Source organism: Onychostoma macrolepis, chromosome 25, assembly GCF_012432095.1.
Source record: "Onychostoma macrolepis isolate SWU-2019 chromosome 25, ASM1243209v1, whole genome shotgun sequence".
Taxonomy (NCBI): Eukaryota; Metazoa; Chordata; class Actinopteri; order Cypriniformes; family Cyprinidae; genus Onychostoma; species Onychostoma macrolepis.
Window position 1 is genome coordinate 19,340,468 of NC_081179.1, and position 18,958 is coordinate 19,359,425.

The 18,958-nt window shown below is 36.0% G+C and overlaps 1 protein-coding gene and 1 long non-coding RNA gene across 5 annotated transcripts in view; one reads left to right on the forward strand and one right to left on the reverse strand.

Annotated features, from left to right (window-relative positions):
• dusp8a (dual specificity phosphatase 8a) overlaps nucleotides 1-8,544 on the reverse strand; it is a 43,996-nt gene extending 35,452 nt beyond the window's left edge. The window contains exon 1 of one of the 3 annotated variants that reach the window (XM_058767013.1): nucleotides 8,315-8,544. The gene's annotated coding sequence lies outside the window, so the exon portion shown is untranslated. Of the gene's footprint in view, nucleotides 1-4,218; nucleotides 4,348-6,177; nucleotides 6,268-8,314 lie in introns of those variants that run through there. The other 2 variants (XM_058767015.1, XM_058767014.1) reach the window with 2 other exon arrangements.
• A 3,343-nt stretch (nucleotides 8,545-11,887) lies between these two features.
• On the forward strand, nucleotides 11,888-14,844 carry LOC131533844 (uncharacterized). 2 transcript variants are annotated; one of them, XR_009269223.1, is made up of 4 exons: nucleotides 11,888-12,159; nucleotides 12,301-12,398; nucleotides 12,662-12,817; nucleotides 14,707-14,844. It is a non-coding gene; the product is annotated as an uncharacterized LOC131533844 (long non-coding RNA). The 2 variants fall into 2 exon arrangements; XR_009269222.1 differs by lacking the exon at nucleotides 11,888-12,159 and having other exon boundaries at nucleotides 12,175-12,398.
• Nucleotides 14,845-18,958: the final 4,114 nt, after the last annotated feature.

Genomic DNA, 18,958 nt, shown 5'->3' on the forward strand with positions numbered 1-18,958 from the left:
CCAAATGCTAATGTAGGAAGATAGATTTACTTAAAATGTATTGTAAACACATCTGCTATGATAATTAATACAGTAGAATAACTAATAATTTGATAAAGTTGACCACTTGGTTTGTGTTTTAATGCCATGTCAGCCTTTTGTGTGTGTGTGTGTGTGTGTGTGGCTATTTTCATGATGAGTAACGAGTTAAAATAATAAATAACAGTCACTTAAAAACCTATGTAATATTTTTAAAGTTTGCTTTAGTTAAAAACTCCAAAACTGATTCCGGGTTGATTCTGTTAAAAAAATATTCAAGATTTAATTATTTAATTTTCAAGATATAATTTGCTAAGAGAATTCAAATCTAGCACAATTTTATAAATATGTTTAAGAAATATTAGACTACGGCACAACTACTGTTTATTTACCCTCTTTAATGCCATATTAGCATCAAAGGCTGTATTCATGACAAAAACAAAAAAATTACAAAATACAGTTAAATTTAAAAGCATAATACAATAAAAACCAAATAAAATCCTTCAGTTTAATGTTTGAGATAAAGTTGACTGTAAAATTATTATAGATTTTATTTACAATGTTTTTTTAAATACTGTTTTATACAATTTTAGATACATTTACATATTAATTTGCAATTATTATTACATATTATTCTTCTGCAGTTATCTTATGTTTTAGTTTGTGACTATACAGTTCTGAATAAAATAAGAAAATAATCACATGAGATTATCAATATTAAATGTTGAATTTACTGTATTATATAAAAATAGCTATTACTAAATGGAGATTTAAAATGTAACATTTTCATCACATTTTTAGCAAAACAATTAAGTGATAATGAATAAAATGACAAGATATCATAGTTTTATTGTATATATTATGTGGCAAAATATTGTATTTTGTGTAAATCGGATTACCACTGTAAATAACCAACAAACTCATGATGCCATAATAAACATGTACACTGTAAACTAAAGATTTTTAGACTACATTTTACAAGAAAATACTATGTCAGTTTTTGTTTCAAATTGTGTTCAAATGTGTTACTTGCTGTTTCTTTGTAATTCTTTGCAATTTCAGTGTGAAAATGGTTTTTACACTAACATTTTTCAGTCTAGGCTCTCATTTATTTAATGGTTACGTATTTTATGAATAGCTCAGCCAATCTTGATCAGAAATATGCGATCCATTTCATACTGACCCTGTTTTATATTACAGCCAGACAGGATGTGACGTTAGGAAACTGAAGCAATACAGATTATGTAACAAGACTGGAAAAACTGTGCCATTTATAGCCTCGGCTGCAAGGATCATATATAGTCTTTTCAATAATCTCATTATTGCAGATGCACATTCAGTCTAAATATTCCACTTGGCAGACTGAACACAGTTTTATATATTCAGTGTCCGTGCATCTGTGTTGGAGGAAGGCATGTGTGAAGGAGGGCGAGCGATTGTTTATGGCTGGATGAGTGGGGCGATGTTTTGATCAGGCCTGAAAGAGCAGGAACTGCTTGAGTATGCAGTGACCTTCTGAACGCTTCAATCTCCACACCGCTCACTCCATTACATTATGCAGAGCAAAAGACTAAACCAAGAGCCAATCGAGCATGAGGGAAATATTCGTTTGCACTGCAGAGGGATCAAATATGCATAACTTTCTTGCAGAAAAACATAAATGCAGTAAAATCCTTGTTTACCATAGATACTAGAATGAAATGTTCACTCACAAATGAAAATTCTGTCATTTATTCAACCTCGTATCATTTTTTTATGACTTTCTTCTGTGGAACACATTCTTTCTTCTGAAGAATGTTTCAGCTGTTCAATGAAACTCAATGGGGACCAAATTTTTCTTTTGTGTTCCACAGACAAACAGGTTTGGCATTATGATTTTATTCAGACAGAACTATGGTTGTCATTGTAAAAAAAGTGAAAACACACATAAATATGATAGTGGATGATCAAAGTGCAACATAATATCATATATTCTCAAACAAAATTGTTCATGCGAGTTGTATTCCTCCAAAGTCTACTCTCCGCCACACTAGTCATTAAAAAAACATGACGTTGGCTGGCTCCCTCCTCCTCTCTCTTACTAATGGAAGGGTAACCACACCAAAAGTGAAAGTGGAAAGAGGTAAACTTTCTCCTCCAACCGGACAAACATGTCACTCTGTGACAAAGTCTGTTGGTTTAGAATTGATGCCTTCGGTGGACGACTTTCATGTAATGAGTTTCCTCAAAAGAAGCATTCTCGCTGACCACAACAGAGCACGTTAGTGAGCGAGAGATGCACGACGAATGAAGACGATCAAGAATGTGGTTAAGGTTAAGCGGGTGATCAAGATAAGCTCTTCTCTAACTGCCAAGTGTCAGATTGTAAGCAAAGATTTGGACATGTACCTAGCTTTAATTTTGTTTTATTTTGTATTTTCAATTTAAATTAGTTTTAATGGTTCAAAAACAGTTTTTACTATATCTGTATTTTTTTCAGCATTAGTTTTAGGTTTTATTTCTTATAACTTAACACAATCAATTGTTTCATTTTCCTTGAACAATACTTAGAAAGTGATAGTTCACCCAAAAATGAAAGTTCTGTCATCATTTACTCACTCTCATGTTGTTCTAAACCTTCTTTTTCTTTTCTTTTTCTGTGGAACATGAAAGAAGGTATTTTGAAGAATGTTCGGAACCAAACACCTTTGTTGCGCATTGAGTTCTGGATGAAAAAAACTAACAAAACAAAAAAAAAAAACATACATTATTCAGAATATCTTATTTTATGTTCCATAAAAGAAAGTCATACAGGTTTGAAACAACATTATGGGTGACTAAATGATGGCACGATTTTCATTTTTAAGCGAATTATTAAATTATTAAAATGTGAACTGTTGCTGGTTGTTTTACAAGATCACCAGACAGACACTTAATTTCTAATAATATTGAGTTGAATACAATAAATAAATTAATGAACAAATAAATGAATAAATAAATGGGTTTTTGTTTGTGCTATAGTGCACATTTATTTATTTATTTTTATTTCTTTGTTTTTATTTAAACTTAATGTAAAAAACTATGAAGAAAAAATAACATGGAAACTTTAATCCAGTTTTCCTGCGTTTTCGATTGTATTTTAATGCACATTTATATTTTGTTTATTTTTCAATTTCAAAGGTTTTTGTTTTACAAACAAACAAATATAAAATAAAAATCTATGAGGAAAAATAAAGAGAACAATTTTAGCACACTTTTTTAGTTTTCGTTAAATTGCAAATGTTTTTATTTTACTTGAAATGAAACAAAAAACACTATGATAGAAATACGAAAAAGGAAAAACTAAAACAAACCTTTCTTGCAAATGTTTGTTTTTATTTTACTCAACAACAAAACGAAAAAAAACGAAAGACAAAAAACAACAGAAAATGAACAAACTTTAATTTTAAAATTTTCATTTGTATTTTTGCACACATTTATAGTTTTAGTTTCTTCTATTTGCTTAACAAAAATAAAAAAAATGATAAAAAATTTGAAATCCCTGAAAATTTTGCTTGCTTGCAAACGTGTTTGTTTTTATTTGACATAACGAAAATATTTGCTTTACTGCTCCTTTTTGCCTTTGCAATAGTTTTTGTTGACAATAACAACCTTGACTGTTGGCTGCTTCAAACTTTCACGCTTTTTCTTTGCATATATCTCTCATTCCCTCTGCTGCTGCATTGAGGGAGGGTGATGCTGCGACGCTGAGATATCTGCAGCGCCATGCAGAAATCAGCAGGGAGAGATTGAAACACACACACACACACACACACACACACTCAAACACACACATATATACATCCATAAAGCACTTATGCAATATAAAAGAAAAACAAGCATTCCAGCAGCACGTTTGAGAACATAAACAAACGCTCACACGCAATCTCTATTTCACTTCACACGTCCAGTGTTGCTCTCCAAACAACTGCAAGTCAAATAATCATCCCTCGGATTCATAATGAATCAGCTCGTTTTCACGTCACGTCCACATAAACAAACCCAGAGCGGTACGAGCGATGCTGCTAGAGGACCAGCCTCACGCGACCAGCAGCATCCCAACATGGACGCCTTTGTTTTGATCGCATTCTCAGTCACCATAAGTAACCATTACCCGCATCTCACCAGACCGCAAACACGCACAGGATTGCAACAAGCCACCAGAGACTCAGACCTCCTTACCATCCTTCGCTCTCTCTAATCGCTCCACAGGAAGGATGTTCAGCCACACCTTGGAGAAAAGAAACCCCTCTGTAACCTCTCCTGCTATCGGTCGGTCGATAACACGACAACAACCCCCCCCGTGGGCCGCAGGATGAGATGGTGAAGTGGAGGCACGTCAGAGCATAACAAGGCTGAAGCTGCATGTGTCTAATGGCGTTCCTTCTGCTTGACAACTCTAGTTGTGGGGTGGGGGGGGGGGGGGGTCGGCTGTGCACTGCAGTTTGACATCAAGAGAAGGTGTGTGTTCTCTCGAGACCAGCATTATTATGCGCTATTATTTAGTATTCACACCTGTCATGCATTTTCTGAGATGACGAGGTGCGGAATGTTTTATTTAGGTTGCATCAGCGTTGCATTCATGCATCTATATGGATACTGTACTTCCTCGAAAACACCGGCATAAACAGTGGTGCAAAGTGCTGATGTGGAGACTGATGGAGTGTTGCCATGGCAACTGAATGTAAAAACGGAAAAGGAGAAAAAGTTGACTGGGCATGAGGAGAGGATAAGAGAGGTTGCAGAGGCTGTCGCCTCGAATCCCAAAGTGAGAAACACGCCAAACATCTGTTCTATTGATTTCCAGGGATTTGATACTACTTCCGAGATGCATGTCAGGAAATGACACCAAAGAAATGTATTTGAAAGAGGGGTTTTTTTTAGCTAACACTGTAAAAAATATATATTTCTTCGAAATTGTAAACAGGGTTATTATCGTTAACTAAAACTGTAACTAAAACCATTAAATCCCATTTTCATCATTTGCAATAAACGTTAACTGAAACTGATAAATACTGAAATAAATATATAAAGGTTTGCGAGCAAGCACAATTTTAAGGTTTTTTTAAATCATATTTTTTATTTTTACTAAACAAAATAGAAGCAAAAACTAAAACTGCAAATGTGTGCAAAAATACAAATGAAAACATTGTTTGTAAAATTTGTTAATTTTCTGTTGTTGTTTTTTTCTGTAGTTTTTTTTCTGTATATGTCAGCAGGCACATATATACATATATACATACATACATACATACATATATATATATATATATATATATATATATATATATATTTTCTTTTTTTTTCTGCAAAAAAAAAAAACTAATAGTATCTAAATTATACTAAAATAACACTGGTTGTAAATAAAACAAAAGATTACTAAAGTACATTTGACAAGAAAATACTTGCGTTGTAATTATTTCTGAAATTTACTGTACTAGCAATTTCTGAGTAAAAATTGTTTCAGGGGGAGATAAAGTTCAAATAAAATGTCCAAAGGGTACGTTTACACAACAACGATTGTAATAAAAATGGAAGCATTTTTTCTTTGCATTTTTGAAAGGTTTCATGTCCAGACAACATCGTCAAAATGATCCCAGTTCACACAGATCCACAAAAATGACAAAAAAAATGCTGCATGTATGCACCCCAGGCCAGTAGTTGGCGACGTCACTTTGTAAAGAACCACTACACGCCTAATCATACACATTCCTATAATCTGAACATGTAATACACACATGCATGATGGCACCGTTTCTCAAGTTCGCGTTTTTGTAGTTCACTCGGATGCGATAATGGTATCGTTTTCAAAAACTTGCACTTTATAACACCGTTTTCAAAAGTTAGCGTTTTCAGGCCCCTAAAACGCCATTTTCATGCAAATGAGCGCCCAAAACACATATAAAGTTTTCCGTTTTTAGTTGAAAACGGTGTCGTGTAAACACTCGCTAACTCTATGACAATAAGGAGATTCACAACACAACTATAACATTAACGACAATATCGTTGGAATCACTTTCAGAGCGATTTCTTTCCAGATGATAAACGATAAAAAACACTGACAGCCAATCAGAATCCAACAGCCTTTAAAGAGTTCGAGCATTTAAAGTGTCAAACGACAAAACTGCAGCGTTTACTTACAATAAACAGAACGTTTACGCCCATTGGTGTGTCGACACTAATATAGTTATTGTTATAGTTATCATTCTTGTTGTGTATGGGTCTTAAATCCAAAAGCGATGTTTTTCAGTGCATGACAGCCAAACAAAGAGAAGCATGTCTCTATTTAAAGTGACAGCGATTGTTTTATAATGACAGACTGCACCTGAGCAGCTGCGAACAAACGTCGCTGAATGGAGGAAAAAGGAAAGCAAAATATCTTAATCCGGGTTATTCATTAACTGTATGGCTGACATCACTTATTTGGACTCTGTGCCATACGCACGCTGATGCAGAGCATTGTTCTGTCTGAGCCTGCATGCATTTGTTAATCATTGTTGCAGTGATATCATCTGTTGTGATGAACTGGATTTGTTCAAATGGGCTGATCTGTGTTTTACATTATGGCGCAAGAAGGTTTAGTTTAGTTTTAAATTACAAAAATATACCACGTTTCAAATCAGTATATCCCAATCTATACCAAGTTTTCTTTCTGAGACAAACTATAACCATGTGCGCTCACTCAAATCATAGCCATTATAAGAAAACCCTCAAGATCTCAGTAAGGTCAGGCAAGCTCTCTCAAACCCTCTTGTTCTCCATCCGGTGTAATTCTCAGCACTGGCTCAGCTCTGCAGGGGTCTAAACGCTGACAGCCTGAGATTAATGCTCTGATCAGGACCGGAGTAACACACACTACTAACCCTGAACCGCCACATCCGTCTTCACACCTGTCTTCTATCTATCCATTATGAGACTATTTATAAATAAAATAATTTAGAAATAATAATGCTAATTTATATACTACAGAACGTATAGATTGTAATGTATTCTATATTAATATAATATCTATTATTCATAATTAAAACATATTGATTATAAACATTATAAATAAATAAAATAATAATATTATATATATATATATATATATATATATATATATATATATAAATTGTTATTATTTTATTGTTTCTTTTAATAGCAATTAATGGTAAATAAGTAAATATGTAAATCTACAAAAAATAATATATTATTTTATATTCATAATTATTTCATTATATTATTTTTTATATTTTATTATTTTAATTTACTTATTACAAGATAAATAACATCATTACTTTATACACTACAAATTATATTTTAAACAAAAATTGTAATATTGATTATAATCATTCAAGATTCTATTTATCATTACAAAATAAGAAATGTTTTATAAATGTATTGATTCATGATAATACCAATTTCAATGATATATATATATATATATATATATATATAAAACGTTGTTACATTAGTACTAATAACAATAATTACAACACTTTATTTTTATTGTCAATAATTAATGATCAAAATATATATAGGCTATGTATCATATGGCATATACATTATTATGTATTTTCTATATTATAATGTTAATATCCATTTCAATAATTCAAAGATTTTCTTGCTATTAATACAAATGTAAAAGTATGTTTACTATTGTTATTTCATTATTCATATTAATATCAAAGGTTATATTATTACTAATAACAATAATAGCAACATATTATTGATCAATATATAATTATCAAAATAAACAATATATCACGTGCATAAAAATATAATGATGTATATATATATATTTGTGATCAATATAAATGTCATTGTTGTTTCATGTAATAACGCTTATAAATAAATAGAAATGAGTAAATAGGACATTACAGGGACTGTAAATCCTTCATGTTAATCAAATTTACTACATAAACCTAATGCTGGACTATGATAACAAAGCTCCCAGACTCCATATCTGTGTGCATGCTGCAGTGTACAGTAGACATACAAGACAAGCCTCACTCACAGAAGAAGAGAAACACTGAATATTATTTGTCATGTAACCCTGTAATTCTTATGCACGAGCACACAATAAATGCTGAGCGACTGATAATGCATTATCCCCACAGTCAGTCTGAAGATGTCACATTGTTGCCTTCACTCACTCACACAGACAGACAGACGAGACACTCGCCAGTAACGTTACGTGCATCCAAAAAACAAAAAACAGGCGCTCTTCGCCTCTCGTCAAATAAAGCCATATGCACGCTCTCAAATATCAATCCGCCCCTTTCACCGCCGCGCTCACCTCCGTTTGCCCTGTTCCCGAGTGTCTCCGCTGCGCTCCGATGCGAAGCCATTCGCAGCAGACGTCTCTAGTGTACACTAATCCCGAGTCTGCTGTCACATGCGAACAGAACCATCAGAACCATCCAAACCTCCTCAGCTCCGCCAGCGAGCGGCGAGGCACGCGATAGTAGATATTGGGCAGCCGGGAAAACAGAAGGTGCACTTAGGCACTATAAATGAACTAAGGATGAGGTCATGGTTCAGGAGGAAAAAAAAAAATGCCGCTGACGTCACCGCCAGCCAATGGCAGCGCGCGGCCCGGGGGGTCCGCTGACGTCAGCGCGCTGATCCGCAGATTAAAGGGACACTGAGGCTTTAAAGCGAGCTGCGCGGTAGGGTTAGTGCGCACTTTGTAGGTCACGCGCTGGACGCGAGTTAAACCTCATACTGAATATTTCCAGGGGGTTCTTTCTTTTCTTTTAATAATATATATGATCAACAAATGAACATATGTGTGTGAACTTTTTTTTTTTTTTAGTTTAATATTAGTCAGATTCAATAGTCCAATCGGCATGCATTTAGTGGGAACGTGTATTGTGTTGTTCAAATTGTATTCACTGTAAAATAAACAACAGTGTTGAACGCCTCTAAACGAGCGCCCTCTGCTGGAGGAGGGAGAGCAGTGGCAGCGGTCATTTTTTGGCAGTGGAGGTCTGTCATCCAGCGGTAAAAGGTTGAATTATATTCTTCAGCATATTTCATTCACTTTTTCAGAACATTTCATTTCAGCGGACACACATGCAAAACATGCAATATTTTTTTCTTCATGAATGTTTCCACCGCAATGTTGTTTCCATTAAATAGAATATCATATACTTGTGTTTTAAAGCAGGTGTTGTTAAACTTTTGATGGCCAGATGCCTCAAAGGCAGCTAGCTATATATTTTCAAATACAATTTTTATTTTTTAATATATATATATATATATATATATATATACACACTGTATATACTGTGTGTGTGTGTGTGTGTGTGTGTGTGTGTGTGTGTGTGTATATATATATATATATATATATATATATATTTGTATGTGTGTATATATATGTATATGTGTGTGTATATATATATATATATACACGTATATATGTATATGTATATATGTATGTATGTATATATATATATACACACACACACACACACACACACATATATATATATATATATATATATATATATATATATTACCTGGTGAATATTCAGTTTCTATTACAGACTCTGTTCATGTTTTCTACCCACCATGAATGTAATGATGTATAAACCTAAAGAGAAATATAAAATGTTGATTTCTGAGCAGTCTTTAGAAAGAAAAAAAATAGATTTTACTTAAACTTATTTATGTATGTATTTATTTATTTCCACATTTTTTCTCTATAAAATGAAATGACTCATAGCTCATTTCATAGCTGTGTTTGTGTTTCCTAAGCACAATTTTAAGTGATATTTTCACATTTTTTACATAATTTACTTCATCGTAAATGGTGCATAGTAATATATCGATCTTCTGTCTGCACAATAAATATTGCAATAATTTTGAATCTTTCAATTTTGTCATTTTAATATTTGTTAAAATGTTAAACTAAATTGTCATAGTTTAACAATTAATAATTAATATTTTGATAATGGAATTTAGTTTAAAGTGGGTCAGGAACAAGAATAAAATAAAATCTAATAAGGAGCAAAAAAAAAAGTTGATATTCACTACAATTCAAAGGTTTTAGATTGGTAAGGTTTTTTAATGTTTAAAAATGATAATAATAATTTCACAATTTTACAATTTAAAATAAGTGTTTTCTATTTGAATATATCTTAAAATGGAATTTATTTCTGTGATCAAAGCTGAATTTTCAGCATCATTACTCCAGTTTTCAGTGTCACATGATCTTTCAGAAATCATTCTAATATACTGATTTGCTGCTCAAGAAACATTTCTGATTATCATCATTGTTGGAAACAGTTGTGTACAGTTTTTTTTTTTTTTTTTTGATGAATAGAATCTTTAAAGGAAAGCAGATATTTTGAATTGTAAGAATATTTCACAATATTACTGTTTTTGCTGTATTTTGGATCAAACAAATGCAGGCTTGGTGAGCAGAAGAGACATTTTTTTCATAAACATTAATCTAAAATCTAAAACTTTTTAACAGTAGTGTACATGACCTAGTGTAATGCACATACTTTATAAATAGAACTACTGTAGATAAAAATGGGAGCAAGTTGCATTGCATAAAGTTGCATATCATGCAAAATACCCTGCAGGTCAAGGTTACTGTTTCACAGCTGCATGAGAGAGAAGCATTGTATGCTCAGGAAAGTAATACTTTAGGCTATGATGAATTAACCAAGTAATAATGAACAAACCAAGTAGATTATTTGACTGACTTTTATTAAAAATCATGGAAAGTTGTGTGGGAATCATTTAGGCAGTTGGCATTGTCAAAAATGTGTAAACTCTCTGTATAACCTGACTTTTCTCACAAGGTCACTGACAGCGGTATTCAGACAGAGAAAACTAAGTAAATATAGAGTTAATGATCTAAAGAAAGGCCAATATTCAGCGGCCTTCAGGAACTGATCATTCCTGCATTCCTACACTGAAGCTGAAGCATTTAAAGAATTTAATATAAAATATCTACATGACCCTGTTTCGGAATATTGTTTGCACATATCTACCAATAAAGATGGTCATTAAAGATTGAAATAACACTTAAAACAAAGGGAATAAAGCAAGAATTTTGTTTTACAAAGGCAAGGTTAATCTCTTTCTCTTGAAAGCGTATCTGAAAGTTATGCTTCACCGCACAGAATCCATTCTTGTGGTTAATGGATTATTATTAGTGGTGATTGTAAAAGCAAACACCACTATTAACTTTGGAGCCGCTGCGCTGACACAGAAAGTGTTTTTGCATTTATAAACACAAGACATTATCCACGCACATTTATCCGGTGCTAGTCCTGTACTTCTGGGGTACAAAACTTTGTCAGGGGCCCCTGTCAGTGTGCTCATAAAAAACCCCAAAATGAGCTAGAGCTTGTCAACAAACAACAGTGAATTGAAACAGTCGGTAATATAATTTAAAAGAAGAAGAAGAAGAAGAAAATTACAAACAATAGGATACGTACAACAGAAAAAATACACTAATTAAATGAACAATTTAGCGTACTAAAAATAATTACCTACTATACAGAAATTTAATACAATTTCTTCTTTTGCCTTTTTGGGTAACCAAACAATTGACAGTAGCCACTGAATTCCACATTATGGAAAAAAGTACTATGGAAGCCAATGGCTACTGTCATCTGTTTGGTTACTGACATTCTTCAAAACATGTTCTTTTGTGTTCAACAGAAGAAATAAATTCAAACAGGTTGAGGCTGAGTAAATAATGACAGATTTTCATTTTTGGGTGAACTATCCCTTGAAATGACACAGGCAGCAGCAGATTTATTAGGCTGCTGTCACTTTAAGACTGAATGCACAGATCCAATATTTTTTGTTTATGTTCATTACTAACTGTTTATGTTCATTTATGACATAGCTGGCTGCATTTAGGTGAAAACTCACCTCTTTCGACATATTTTTGTGTATTTGTCCATTTAAGCGCACACCCTAAGCCCAAAGTACCCAAATACTTGTTTTCGCTCCGCCTCGAATTGCGCACACAAAAAGCCACCTGGGCAACAGCCTCTCTTTCACAACTCAGTGAGCTTTTTTCTTTTTTAGTATTAAGCACATCGGACAGGAGACTGTACAACATGTAACTGTCACGGTTCACGGGTCTGTGTGTTCATCTTGCGTCTCTGTCTGGTGTGTGTGCGTCGTCATCTAGTTAGCGCAGCTGGTGGTTTAATCAGAGCGCACCGGCTGCAGCTCGTTGCGCTGCCTATATCTGGCTGGTGCTTTCAGTGTGTGTTGTCAGTTCGTTAATTATGTCATGTTTCTTGTCAGCTCTCTGTGTTCCTGCTTCACGTCCTGCCTGCACTGGATTAGTCGGCACTCACCTTGGACTTACCTGCACAGAGTTGGATACTCTTCACTGAGCAAGAGTATGTTGTCTGTTCTTTGCTGTTACTAATAAACTTATTATTGCACTCACACTTGGATCCTCGACTCCTCATTGTGATTGTGAGAACAGAACTCTAGCACTCTCTATTCTAATTTTATTTTAATTTTTATTTAAAAAAATACACATTCGACCCTCCATCAATTGCATATTTATTCTCTAACTGCTAGCTTTTCTTGTAAAACTAACACTAGCTTTCTTTTTTCTATATTCTGTCTACTCGTTTTCTTGGTTGGAATTCGGAAGCGCAATGGGACATGTTCTTATATGGCCTTTCTGATGCCATCAAGGACGAGATCTATCTATAAGCAGAGACGCAGGGAGAGGGGACTGTGTTTGTATTGTGGAACTGCCGGTCACATCGCTCTGCATTGTCCAGTAAAAGCCAGTGCCCGCCAGTAGGTAAGAGGTTACTGGCGTGTGGGATTGCTCTTAACAAATCCTCTTTTTCAGCCACTCATCTTCCGGTAAAGCTGAGGATGCAGTCATTGACTTATGATTGTGAGGCTTTAGTGGACTCGGGAGTGGAGGGTAATTTTTTAGACATTGGTCTCGCTCAAAGCATCAAGATACCAGTGGTGGCACTCTCTCAGCCCATCTCTGTGGTTGCGCTAAATGGTCAGCCTTTACCCTCCGTCACACATGCCACTGCCTCTTTGACTCGTCACCTCTGGACAACACTCAGAGAATATTGACTTTCTGCTGACCGACACTCCCACTGCTCCTGTGGTTCTGGGACACCCCTGGCTCGTGCTCCATAATCCTCATATAAACTGGGGCAAAGATACTGTTTTTGCTTGGAGCGAATATTGTCATGCTTCCTGTTTGTTGTCTGCATGTTCTCCTGTGTCTTGTTCTGTGTTTCAGGATGATCACGCTGACCTGTGTAATGTGCCATGTGAGTACCTTGACCTGAAGGGAGTGTTCAGTAAGTCTCGGGCTGCCTCTCTACCTCCGCATCGTCCCTATGACTGTGCGATAGATTTATTATCAGGTATGTCTCCGCCTAAGGGCAAGTTATATTCGCTTTCCACTCTTCGTCCACCTTCTCTGACTACCTTAACCTCCACCAAGACTGCCTTCAGGTGGTCCAGTGCAGCAGATGCTGCATTCTCCAAACTCAGAAGCTGCTTCGTTTCAGCTCTCATCCTTGTTGCCCCTGATCCGTCCCAGTTGACGCGGTCCTATCCCAGCGGTTTTGTCCGTGGTTTTGACCATGGTGGACCGGTTCTCGAAGGCAACTCATTTCATTCCTCTGCCTAAATTACCGTCTGCCAGAGAAACAGCGGTTGCTGTCATTGACCACGTTTTTTGCATACATGGCCTCCCAATGGACGTGGTCTCTGACAGAGGTACTCAGTTTGTTTCCAAATTTTGGAGAGAGTTTTGTAAATTGCTGGGGACGACTGTTAGTCTTTCTTCAGGGTTCCATCCCCAGAGTAACGGTCAGACGGAGAGGGCCAACCAAGATTTAGAATGAACATTGCTATGTTTGGCTTCTCAGAACCCCTCCTCTTGGAACCAGCAACTCTCATGGGTTGAGTACGCACATAGCTCGTTACCAGTCTCAGGTATGGGCCTATCTCCTTTTGAGTGTAGTTTAGAGTACCAGCCACCACTTTTTCCGAGTATGGAGTCCGAAGTCGCGGTTCCCTCTGCCCACGCCTTTGTCCAGAGGTGCCACCGCACCTGGAGCAGGGCCAGACAGACCCTCCACCAGGTGGGGGTGCGCACCAAGGTTTAGGCCGATCGCCACCGGTCGAAGCCTCCCATCTACGTCGTGGGTCAAAAACTGTGGCTTTCATCTAAGAATATTCCTTTCCGAACCGTCAGTAATAAACTTGCTCCCAAATTTATTGGCCCATTTACTGCCACCAAGATTATTAGTCCCGTGGCAGCCTGCCTCAAACTTCCTCCGGCGTATAGGAGAATTCATCCGGTGTTTCATGTATCCAAATTAACGCCGCGTCTCGTAGATGGGGAACCAGCTTATTCGGTAAAACGTATTCTGGACTCGAGGCGGAGGGGACAAGGATTTCAGTACTTGGTGGACTAGGAAGGTTATGGTCCTGAGAAGAGAAGTTGGGTGCCTGCTAGAGACATACTGGATCACTCTCTCATCGAGGGGTACTGTCACGGTTCACGGGTCTGTGTGTTCATCTTGAGTCTCTGTCTGGTGTGTGTGCATTGTCATCTAGTTACCGCAGCTGCAGCTTGTTGCGCTGCCTATATCTGGCTGGCGCTTTCAGTGTGTGTTGTCAGTTCGTTAATTATGTCATGTTTCTTGTCAGCTCTCCGTGTTCCTGCCTCACGTCCTGCCTGCACTGGATTAGTCGGCACTCACCTTGGACTTACCTGCACAGAGTTGGATACTCTTCACTGAGCAAGAGTTCTTTGCTGTTATTAATAAACTTATTATTGCACTCACACTTGGATCCTCAACTCATCATTATTGTGACAGTAACATTACATGATTTGGATGTTACATAGGAAAAGCGACAGCGCAACCAATTTAAAGGAATGAAACGGCATGCGAGATGGTGTTTTCATAATCGTTGGAAGCCAAAATCAAAAGTGAACCTAAAATTTTATTAATTAATATAATTATTATTTTTTATTAAAAGCCCTAGTCATTGAATCATCTTTGAGAGAAAAGGGGGCCCCCTGGTGGTTTGGAGGCCCTACGCAACTTGTGTACTTTGTGTATAGAGAAGACACTGATTTTGTACTGTAGCACAGGCATTAGGTGTATATCACACATAAAGCGGGGCATTAGTTTACTGTTGGGAATTTGTTGCATCACGCTGCATCCAGTGTAGATAGCATCACTGATTATAAAGGGATCCTTTGTCGTTTGTTGTGTTGCGTCATGCTGCTCACACCTGGTGCAAGTATAAAAATATCCATTGGGTGTTTCTCAAATGGAAGTTTGCATCCTAGTGAAGATGCATCCTTTCTAGTCTAGTTCTCATGAGGCTTCAAGGCTACAGTACTTCTCAGCAATAAACGCTAGAATGAGGCACTTTAATAAGTGAATACTTTATATTGAAATGCAGTACAAGTAATGATAAACTTCAGTGGTTTACATTACACAAATTTAGCATTAATTTACAACAGAACAAAAGAAAAAGCATAAGTTAACATCCAAAATCATTTTTTGTCTTGCATTACAAAATGAAACTGGATGAGTTCAATGGCAATTCATTTTGAGCTAATTGTTTTTCTTGAATTGGAATCTGAAAAGGATTGTGGGTAATTGAAGGACCCAAAGGATACACCTGATGCGTCCTTCCAAACAGGCCGAAGACTGCCTACAAAGGATCCTTCAAACAGAGATGTCCTTCGATAGGGTTGATAACGTAACAGCCAAGATAGGCAGTCTTACAAGGATGCATCCTTCCGTTTGAGAAGCACGCATTGTCTATAGACCTTAGTCAGGGTGGCACCATATTTAGTTTTTGACAGGAATGAAAACGAGGCTGTGAGGGATAGAAATACAGTGTGTTCGATGGACTGTATTGTTGTTTAACCAGGGTCAGCTGATCAAACGCACTGTACACAAAAAACAAAAAAAAGTTGTGAAAATTACGTGATGTAGCACCTTTGTGTGTGCCATTTCATCCTCGTTAAATTCAATATGGTGTCTTACCTGTCTAAGTGTGATAACACTTTTACGTTTGTACAAAAAATTTTCACATTACAGTACTTGCGAATTGTAATCCGTTACTGATTCCAAATTACATGACAAAATTGTAGTTATAACTAGTGCTGTCAAACGATTAATCGCGATTAATCGCATCCAAAGTAAGTTTTTGTTTACATAATATATGTATGTGTACCATGTTTATTTATTATGTATACATAAATACACAAACATACAGTATATATTTTGAAAATATTTACATGTTAATATTTTTATACATTTATATCATTATATATATATAAATATATTTAATATATAAAAAAATTTTCTTAAATATATACAGGCATGTGTTTGTATTTATATAAACATAATAAACAAACACAGTGAACACTCATATATTGTGTAAACAAAAACTTTTATTTTGGATGCGATTAATTGTTTGACAGCACTATTAGTAACGTAATCCATTACATTGCATATTTTAGATAATATAATCAGACAACTTTTTGATTACTTTTTGACCTAACTCATTTCATTTTAACACTTCTTAAAATTAAAATGATTTTTATAAATCCAGTGGTCAAATTCCGTCACAGTTTTCTTATAGCCACCTGACAAGTGACTGGTCTTTTTGTGAATGCCAGCAAAACTGGAAGACTTTCTCAATGTATCTAAGCGGTAGGCTAGTTTTTTAAAGGAACATTTAAATGAAGAATGAGGGGGAATCAATAAATTATGAATAATTTATTGCTTTTGTGTGAATATGTAATCATGTAATCAGTAAAAAAAAATAACTGTAATCTGATTACAAGTATTTTAAAATGTAATTTAATCTGATTACTAGCTTAATTTTTGGAATCTGATTATGTAATCCAGATTAAATGTAATCAATTACTACACAGCACTGTCCACACGATTGGGAATTTCACATGGCCACGCAGATTTCATGAAGGTTTCGAGTTGGTTTCTATGCTGCTCAGCAGAGAGCTGCTTGGTGTGTATTGAAAATAAGAATTTCACATTTCTTGTTCTGTCATATAAGAAGAAAAAGTGAATCAAGAGAGGTTGAGTTTACGATATGATCTGTATGTTTGTGCTGTAGGCTTCTTTGTTTACGTGAAGCCAATTCAAAAAAGAAAGCAGAGGGACTGGTTTTTAACTGAAGCTGATAATAACCTCCTTGAGAGGAACCACCCAGACCCAGGAGACACGGGACAGTGACAGGGTCTGTAGGCATCTCTCCATGACCCTTCACAGATGACTCTGAGAGCCATGTCATACAGTCATCAAAGTCAACACTGAATCTCCAAGAAAAGCTTCAGAACTTGCGTGCAAACATGGTAATTCCTCTCATGGGCATTGCGCAAGTATAATTAGTACTATTTTCATCCCGAATTTAAGTAAACATGTTCAGAATAGGGGTTTAGGAATCAACAGGAAGAGAAAGATTACAATGGTGAATAACAACGAAATGAGTGTATAGTGTTGGGCCGATGAGTTTAATACAGTATGTAACACAGTAAACATTTTACCACCTCATAATAATGTACATCTTCTTAATTAATAAACATATCTTCTTAAGTAGATGAGGATATAATTATTTCATTATAGAGAATTGTAGGGGAAAACTATATATATATATTGTGACGGATCGTTGGCCCTCCCCCTCATCATCATCACCACCCCGTCCCTTATTCGCCGCCCTTCACCAGGCTCCCGACTGGAGTGGGTGGATGAGAGGAGGGGCGTGGGATCAACGCGGGCTGGCGGCGTGTGATGAGGCACAGCTGGACTGAATGAAGCCTCATCACCGCCGCTGTTAAATGCCCAGCGCGCCTCTCCTCGAGAGACCGGTCTCTTCCCCCGTGCATGCACGCTGGTGTCCTCGTGGGTCCAGGAACGGTGCGTCGAGGGACATCGCGCCACCGGAGATGTGAGCTTCAGAACCCGCGGTCCGGGAGAACGGCGCACCCGTATTACGGCCGTCAGGCCAGGATGCCGGGCCGATCAAGTCCCGTCAAAGGCCGAGGAAGAAGAGGAAGAGCCGCCGCTCAGAAGAAGCCGCCGCCCCTCGTAAACCGGACCAGAGCGGGAGCGCGTGCGGCCACCGGACTCCGCCCCTTCCCTGGACCCTTCGCCTTTGGAACACTGCCCTCCTTCACGAGCCCCGCAGCACAACGAGGACACCAGATCCCCCCGTTTTGTTGGACACTTCTTCCCCTGGACACTTTATTTTAGTAATTTTGTTTAATAAAAGCCTCTCCGAGGCCTGACGCCACACCCACTGTGTCTGTCGTTGGCTCCTCCCGTCACTATATCTATCTATCTATATATATATATATATATATTTCCATTTTCATGTGTTGTATTGTAATATATTATGAAAAAACATAGATCAAAATTTTTTTTTTTTTTTTTAAATATTAATTTAGTAATTCATATCATATTACAAAGCTTGGGACCAGTACAGTTTTTAATGTTTTTAAAGAAGTCTCTTATGCTCACCAAGGCTGCATTTATTTGATCAGAAATACAGTAATATAGTGAAATGTTATTACAATTTAAAATAATGGTTTTCTCCTTTAACATATTTTAAAATGTAATTTATTCCTGAGATGCAAAGCTGAATTCTCAGCATCATTACTCCAGTCATTTTGGAGCCTGTGATCCTTTTTTTTAGGATTCTTTCATGAATAAAAAAATTAAAAAGATCAGAATTTATTCAAAATAGAAATCTTTTGTAACAATATTTTGGGGTCAGTTTTTTTTTTTTTTATTATTTTTTTTTTAAAGAATTGAATTCTTTTATTCAGCAAGGATATGATATATATATATATATATATATATATATAAAATAACAGAAAATACGTATATTTTTTATTCATTAAAGAATCCTGATA